Source organism: Pteropus alecto, unplaced genomic scaffold, assembly GCF_000325575.1.
Source record: "Pteropus alecto unplaced genomic scaffold, ASM32557v1 scaffold22, whole genome shotgun sequence".
Lineage (NCBI taxonomy): Eukaryota > Metazoa > Chordata > Mammalia > Chiroptera > Pteropodidae > Pteropus > Pteropus alecto.
This window is the reverse complement of record NW_006434839.1, coordinates 1139398-1144705: the sequence shown is the minus strand read 5'-3', so window position 1 is coordinate 1144705 and position 5308 is coordinate 1139398. Positions and strand designations below refer to the sequence as shown.

Genomic DNA, 5308 nt, shown 5'->3' with positions numbered 1-5308 from the left:
CACAGACTTGGGTTCCCCTTTTGACGTCTCCTCTCAGCGGTGACACGAGGCTTTTTGCCTGGGACATTTTTGCCTGTGGCATTAACACGCACTGGAGCAGCGGAGGCGTCTTCTGTAACGTGAAGACGAAGAAGAATGAACGAAATGACATCAAAACAGTGAAGCTGTGGCCAGAGGCAGAATGTGGGCCTCCAGGAATCCCTCGGGCCATCGCCCTCAGCAACTGCCCAATTCTCATAATTCTATTTTCCAAATCGGGGGGATCTTTCTAATACTTATTACTATACCGTTCTTATTCTGCAGACCTAGCCGCCACCATCGCCGAGTGACCAAACAGCGAAGGTGAGTGGTGCCCGGGCTCACCACTGACAACACGAGAGCTCAACCGTCACCACGGCACGGTGCAGGTGCCTCCCCGGGCCAACTGTGTCCTCATAAATAAGGGTAACTGAGAAGAAAGGCAGGGGGTGATGGTAGAACACCACCTGGCCTGCCTGCGTAACACCCACTAAGCCGGCCCCTGTGCCCTGCCCGTGGGCCCGTGATGCACTCAGAGTGTTTCGGGTCAGTCCTGCCCTGCTGGAGAGCGCAGCCAGCCTCCAGCCGGCCTGGACAGTGAGAATGACTAGCCGTGGCCTGAGAGGGGAAAACTGACGGCACCAGGGCTGGAACAAAGGAAGTGCGTCCGTGGCCTGCTGCTCCGTCAAGAAACTCAAGGCCGGGATCTCAGCAGCGGTGGTTCCTTAACCGCTAACCTTTCCCTCCTCCTCTCCCTGCTGCTGACTCTCCTGGGCCCCTGTGGGAGGCGGACTCCGGCAGAGGTGAGCACTGAGCCGCGGGCACTATTCGATGCCCCGTCGAATGACTCCGGGACGTGTGTGTAAGGGCAGGAGGAGGCAGGGAAGGGCAAAAGGAGGACTGGGGGGCGTGGGCGCCCCAAAGCTGGAGCGCGAGAAGGCTCTGAACTGAAAACACACAGTCACGTCTCCCCAGTTGGTTTTCCCTTGGGTTCACCTCCTGAGTTCGGGCTGGAAATGGGGAAGGAGAGAGACGGGCCCGGAGTGACTGGTGAAGCGTGAGAAAACGGGAGAGGGGAGACAGGCAGTGGGCAATGAAGCCGCCAAGAGAAGGGACATTGAATGTGCTTCAGTGCAGGTCAGACTCATCCTCAGGGCCTCCCTCCCTCCGGGCCCATGTTTACCGTGTGAATAATTCCAGTGCGGTGCCTCCTGAGTCTCCCACGAGGACGTGGAGGGGGCGTGTACAGCATTTTCCTTTTGCACGGACTGCCTTTCACATGGTTTCTCTTAGTAAGTGATATGGGTGGCTTTTTTTTCTTTACGGAGTTTTCACCTCTCTTTCTCTCTGAAAAAAGTTGAATGATGTATGTTAAAGATACTTAAATAGTAAGAAAACATGATTTACAAAATAAGGCATTGGGGGGGTCATTTGAGATTATCATTCACAAGTGATACATATCTGTTTCTACATGTTACTGATCTTTCTAGCTTTTGTCAGTATGAAAATCTGTTTGATGCCTTAAAAGCTTTAACTGCCAATAGCGGGGGGCGGGAGACGGCGGGCTGAATTAGGGCAGGTGTGTCTGGCAAAGGCCTAAGGTGTGTCTCTATTTGGGAGACGGGCCCCAGCCAAGGTATGTTAGAGGCTAAGGATCATTATCATAGCCGGGTGGTGCTGAATTCTACTTAACTCCTCTCAGCCATTGGGTGGGTAGGAAGTAGAAGAGAAGACAGGACGAGATTTCTAAATGGTAGGTGTGAACGAGTGAAAATCATTTCTTTCCAATAAGGAGCTTGTTTCCCCAATCGGCTCGTGGGTATTTTTAAAGCCATGCTAAATGAATCCGCTCTCTCACTAGTATTTTGTCGCACATGGGCTCGGGGAGAGGATGGAAGATCTCCAGAAGAGTTCTAAACATCAATTGGATTTAATTGCTCAAAGAGTTACTGGTGCTTTCTTTAATCAGAATGGAAATAAGGACAAGCTGAGATCTTATGGACACGTGGTACTTAAGGGAGAAAACTAAGGGTGTGTCTCCAGGTCGCCGCCGGTGGGCAGAGGGAAAGGCGGGCCAGAGCCGTGGGGCTTGCTAGTGTGCAATTTTCTCTCCTCCTCATTGCTACGGCTCTACGGGGTGCCCTCCCCATAGGCCTTCTGGCCTATGTTGCAAAGCTCTTCGGCTGACATGGATGACAACAGTATCAACAGAGAATTAAAGCAGAAATTAAACTTTTCCTGTTGTGAAGAAGGGAATGAGGACGAGGAGCGGAAGGAAGCGCGAGGGAGCGGGGAGGCCCAGCGCCAAACCCCGGAGAGGTCTGAAGTTAAGGAGTCGGAGGCAAAGTCTACCCCGCCCAGGACACCCCTTAGGAATGCACGTGAACTTGACACATCTCAGGAAAAAGACGGAGCGAATCCGGATCCTGGTTGGAGGACTCCGGGGTGCGAGTCTCCCCAGTGTCCTAAAACTCCAGCCCGGCCAGACGACAGAAGCAAGCTGCTACAGGGCGAGAGTCCCTTCACCCCCAAAGTAAGTAAGTTGTCGGGGAGAGGGTCCCAGGTTCCTTCTTCAGTTCAGGTGACAGAAAGAGGAATCAGTTATTTATGTGTTTTTGATAGATTTGCCCCCCCCCCCCCAGGTGTATTATCCCCAAATACATATCTATTGGTGAAAATTAAGAAGTTGAAAGTTACCAGAAAACAATCGAATGTCTGGCCAGCTGTCTTCTCAAAACCACTGGTGCCAGCAACGATTTGGTAGAAAAATAAATCTTGGGTTGGGGAAAAATTCCTAAAGAACACTGGAACTGGAAGGAATATTGAGATCTAGGGCCCAATTCGTGCACCCTAAACATCAGGACCTTGAGTAGAAAACTGGCCTTTAACTCAGCCAGTGGCAGAGAGAAGCTGAGAAACCTGGTCTTTGGGTCTCAGTCTGTTCTTTCCATTATGCCGACCGGTCGTATTATTATGTGATTATTTACTATTTCCTAATATAAGAGTGTCCACATTCCCTGTCTGAACATCTTCATGTCTTTGCTGCTGCTCTTCCTGGAAGTCCTCATTCCTCTGTGGCCTCGTGAAGTGCAGGCTCCTCTGTGATCTGTGAGCAAAGAGGTAGCTAGTTGATACTTCTGTGTCAGCTGAGGACTGCACAGAAGCCAAGGCCCCGAATAGTTAGCACGTTCCTTCATTCTTGTTGCGACTGGTCTCCTTCCACATCTTCCACATTAAAGCCAGGGCTGGGGCAGGCTTACCTCTACTAGACGGGTACCATGGGGTGTGAGCCTCAGGACTGGTCCCGGGTCTGCTCCCTGCCGGCTCAGCTTGCGCATTTATGATCATCGTCATAACATCTGTGCTTCTGACTGCGGTACAGTCACTGTCAGCTGGTCTCTTTAGTACCTTGAGTATGGGCACCACGTCCACCAGGAAATACTAAGCTTCTCGTCTGAATTGTAGACAAACTACTTTAATATGCTCATGTGTCCATCCATGGATTTTTCGATGGTCCCACCCAACACCAACCAATCAATCATCCACTGATTTTTCCGAAAGTCGGAATGTTTTTGATGTGTGGAAATTAGGCAGAGTGGGCTGAGAGAACGTGGCTCTGAGCAAGAGTCCATAGGCAAGAAAACAGGACGTGGTGTGTATATTCCATCCATTCATTTAAAACTTAGCCGAACACCGTGGCATGCCAGCAGACTTTCTGCTGTCACACCCATTTACGGCCTCCAAAAGGTGCCCACAAAATAAAGTTAAAAACGCAACTGGAACGATAATTAAAGTTCTGATCAGGTATGCTAGAGCAGCGGCATGACACGATGAGAAAGGATTAGGAATGGAGTCTCAGGAGGTGAGAGAAACCTTTCCAAAGAGAGTACCGTTTGAGAGAAGTCTTAAAAGGTGAGTTGTAGCTCGCCAGGCAAAGAAGGAGGGGTAAGAACTCGAGGCCAAGGGCAAAGCCTCTACCAAGCCGTGGAGCCGAGAGGGCGTGCTGCCTCTGGACGCCGGTGTGTTATTCACCGTGACATGTCTGTATGTGATGGAGGGCAAGCAGCGAGGCCTGAGGGTAGGCAGGAGCAAGGTCAAGGTTTTAGCCTGAAGCGTTGAGAGAACTGGTTTTGAGCAGAAGCATTTTCGAAAAACCATGACCTTCCTATGAAGGACGGAATGGAGCAGGAGAGCGCCTAGAGGCAGAACGGTATTCACAGCAGATCTGTGGAGAAAGGAGAAGGGCCTGAGCTCAGACAGTGGCGGGCAGCGAGAAACAGATGTTTAGGCATCCATAAGTGACTTGATGGAGGGGGTGAGGGAAAAGATCTAGGGTGCAGCCAGGCTTGAGTGGATGACTCATGGAATCCAGATAGGTGGCAGTCAAGGATGTACAGGTTTGTCGAAAGCAGAGACGTCACGTAAATAACAGGATAAATGGGTCCGGAGTGCAGGAAAGCAGTCTAAGTTGGAGGTCTATACGTGGACATCATCGGCATACAGGAAGCTATTGAAGTCCTGGACGTGGGTAAGTCCACGCAGCCTGAGCGCCGGCGTGAGAGCAGAAATGGTTCGGGTTAGGAATCTGGGGAAAATGCCAGGATTTGAGGGACAGGCAGAGAACAGAGTTTGGGAGGGAAACTGGAAATGCAGCTGGGAAAGTACATACTTTATGTAGTTCGGATCCGGTCAGAGGAGAGAGGCCAGGGCAGTCACAACTGGAGAGGTTATGACACAGACAGGGACGCCCAGGTAAGGAGCATTGGTTTAGTTCAGCCTCGCCCAAGGGACGGGACCGGAAATCACGTGATGTGACCTCAGCTCGCCACCAGGACTCCGGAGCAGGAGTAGTGAGAGAAGAACTTCCTTAGGAGGCAGCCAGGTCCCTGTGGCCCAGCGACCACTTGGGAGACATGCAGAAGGGATTCAAGCATCAGGGGATTAACTGGGCCTTTCAAGTTTTCCCCAGTCCCACAGCCCTGTGACACTGTGCCTTCGTGTGAGGCTGCCACTGTCTCAGCTTCTTCAGAAGTCAAGGAGCTCGTCCTCAAATTCCCGTTTTTTCCCCCTTAATCATCTGTAACAGAGCCGTTACTTATAAAATTAGCTACACTCTCTGGGGCATATTTACTCTCAACCTGGTCATCTTTCTAGAAAATTTCGATCTGCTATCTTTTTGTGAAATTCCTTTCGTAAATCTTATCCCAAACTATATTCTTTTGTTTCAAAGGGATTATTCATAATTTTGCCATTCTGGCAATAAAATCCATGTTAATATAACTAATATCTT

The 5308-nt window shown here is 50.5% G+C and overlaps 1 protein-coding gene across 4 annotated transcripts in view; it reads right to left on the bottom strand.

Annotated features, from left to right (window-relative positions):
- Positions 1-5308, bottom strand: part of KIAA1147 (KIAA1147 ortholog) — a 59845-nt gene that overhangs the window by 41629 nt on the left and 12908 nt on the right. For all 4 annotated transcript variants that reach the window (XM_025045911.1, XM_025045912.1, XM_025045913.1 and 1 more), the window contains one exon: positions 1202-1365. The gene's annotated coding sequence lies outside the window, so the exon portion shown is untranslated. The remainder of the gene's footprint in view (positions 1-1201; positions 1366-5308) is intronic.